This window comes from Enhydra lutris, unplaced genomic scaffold, assembly GCF_002288905.1.
Source record: "Enhydra lutris kenyoni isolate GAN:26980312 unplaced genomic scaffold, ASM228890v2 scaffoldscaffold32, whole genome shotgun sequence".
Classification (NCBI taxonomy): Eukaryota; Metazoa; Chordata; class Mammalia; order Carnivora; family Mustelidae; genus Enhydra; species Enhydra lutris.
In genome coordinates this window covers 2,434,313-2,436,967 of record NW_019154116.1, presented here as the reverse complement: position 1 = coordinate 2,436,967, position 2,655 = coordinate 2,434,313, and the positions used below count along the sequence as shown (strand labels likewise).

General features: G+C 63.9%; 1 long non-coding RNA gene across 2 annotated transcripts in view; it reads left to right on the top strand.

The window, feature by feature from the left end:
* Positions 1-347: 347 nt before the first annotated feature.
* LOC111153475 overlaps positions 348-2,655 on the top strand; it is a 24,600-nt gene continuing 22,292 nt past the window's right edge. For both annotated transcript variants that reach the window (XR_002641003.1, XR_002641004.1), the window contains exon 1: positions 348-900. This is a non-coding gene — a long non-coding RNA (uncharacterized LOC111153475). The remainder of the gene's footprint in view (positions 901-2,655) is intronic.

The window sequence follows — 2,655 nt, the reverse complement described above, 5'->3', positions numbered from 1 at the left end:
GGGGGGGGGGCGGGCGGCCGGCCGGGCGCGCTCGGGCCGGCGCGGAGGCGGGGGCCGCTGGCTGCTGCTCGGCCCGGTGCTCGCTGGCGCCCGGCTCCCGGCTGCGCCCGGCTCCGCGATCCCGCGCAGACTGCGGCGGCCGCCCTCCGCTCGGCGGCGGGGCTTTCAGACACAATTTGAAGTTGATGCTTTGATTGGCATCCCCTCGAGCGCTGGCCCCGCCCCCCCGGCTCCCCTCCCGCCCCCTCCCAGCCTCCCGCCCGCCCTCGCCGGCCGCTCCCGCCCGCCCTCGCCGGCCGCTCCCGCCCCGCCCGGCTCGCACGTGGTGCTCCGCGCCGGCCGGGCCACCTCCGCCCGCTGTGGACGCGCGAGCGGGCCGGGCGGCGGGTGCGGGCCTCGCGGCCACGGGCTCCCCGCTGCCCGGCTCCCGCGGCCGTCTGACGGCGGTCCGCACCGGCGCGCGGCTGTTGGACCCTGGCTTTGCTGCCTCGAAGCCGAGGAGTGTCTGCTCGTTCAGGAAAGCGTCTCGGCGCCTGCTCTTCCGCCGTTGGGGCCGCGGTGCCGGCGCTGGGGCGGTGACAGCCCGCCGGCAAGGGCCTCTCCTCCGAGGCCGCCGCTGCCTTGGCCTCCCCCAGACATCTCGGGCAGAAGTGGCCCCTCGCGCGCTCGGTGCGCCGCAGAAGCCGGCGTGGCGTGACCCCCGGACACGGGCGTGGCGGCCCCGCGACCCCCACGAGGTATTCCCGGGTCCCCTGGCCGTGACTGGCCTCGCTGCGCTGGGAGAAGCGGGAAGCCGCCCAGCTCTGCGCGCTCTCTAATTGGGAAAACTTCAAGAAAGGGCCGCAGAGAAGCCACTTCAATGGCAAAGCAGAGGCAGTCCACAGTGACAGCTTCTTGAAGGTGAGGGTGGGGACCTTTTCTTTGCTGGAAAATCACCACCGCCGCGCGAGAGAAACACTCCGCCCCCACCCCGGCGACGGGAGGAACGAAGTGTGGCTCGGGGGCCCCTCGTCTGTCCGCTAGGTGTGCACACGCAGGGAGGAAACTTGTGTGGAGAGCGCCCGCCCGAGGCGACGCCGCGACCGGCCCAGGGACAAGGTGTCCCTCTTCTCCTTCCCTCTCCTCCATCCTTAGCCGGCGGGGAGAGCGTGCGGACACTGCCCTGAACCCCGAGCTCCAGGAGGAGGTTCAGGTCCCTGCTAGGGCTCAGACGACTGGTGCAAGGTCCTCCTCGCCTCCCTGTGCACGGGACTTCTGTGGGGCAGGCCGCTTCTGCCTTTCCACTCGCCGGCCAGATCCCCGCGGACCGGGTAGGGAATGTGCAGGGGGTACCGGCCCTGGTTCCTGGGGCCACTTTTCCCGTATCTCCGAATAAGCGGCCAGCTCCCCCCCACCCCCTCCCCCGGTGTACTCCCTGCTGTGAGGGGCTGGCACACTGGACCCCACAGGAATCTCACCCACGAGCTGCAGTGTCAGTCTTGGTGTGAGCCAGTTCCGGCGTGCGGAGTTGAGGCTGGCCTCTGGGCCAGGTCCTCAGCAGGCTGTGTTGCTGGACCTTGACCTGGACCCCATCCCCTAGTTGCCCCTCCAGGCCCCTGGATCCTGGAGGCCCAGTGACTCTTGCACCATCAGGAAGGCTCTCATTTCCCCGTTTTGGGGCCTGAGGACAGACAGAGAACCGCTGTCTATAATTAGCAACAATGACGCCCATAATGGTAATTACTAATTAACAGATCTGTAATCAGGCTTTTATTTCTGTGCTCAGTCAGGTTTTCTTCCTGTCCGTGCTGCCCCTTCACTCCTTCCCCTACCGCCCTCCACCCAACCTCCACTAACTAGCCCTTGCTCAGGCTAGAAACCTCCTGCAACGTCTGGGGACCTTTCCTGCTTTGAAGCAGATTCTGGGGTGCTAGAGCTCAGACGAGCCACTCCCAGTCCTGGAAGTCAATAAACCAAAGCTTCCTTCTGCTCCCCAGCCGACCACCTCCCTGCCTGCCAAACCCCTCTTTCCTACATTTCAAACAGAGCCAGGGGCCAGCCCCAGCACTGTTCGGTTCAGCAAAACTCAGGGTCACATTTCAGGGTGACAGGTAAATACAGATTCGATAAACCCTCTTCCATGACATGGAGGGCAGGCAGAATGTTAGGCCAGAGACCCTTGTCCCTGTAGGGATTCAGCCACACAGATGGGTCCTCCTCCGCACTCTCCCCTGCAGCCCACAGCAGCTCACTCCAGGGCGGCTGGAGCCGCAGAACCAGATGTGGGCAGCAGATTTTGTCGAGAACAACCCCCACAGTCACATGCTGTGCCCTGCCCGTCTCACCTCCCTCTGCATTATGAAAAGATAGAAGGTTCTAGAAGACGGGGGAGGTGAGTGGGAAGGGCCCTCCTGGAAACCATGTCTGGGGATTCCCCAGTGGTGGGAAAATTGACTCTAAAAAGGCCTGTAGACTTCCTCTGCGAAGCCCTAGAAAGGTGCCTTAGTGCTGACAGTGCTCATTCTCTCCCCAAGGCCAGGGCTGGATCCCAGCAGAACCCAACTCTACCCCTGGCTCATCTCCTCCCTTCATTCTCCTTGAGCTTTACCCAAAAAATTGCATGAAAAAAAACTAGGAAACAATCTGACCAAAAAAAAAAAAAAAAAAAAAAAAAAA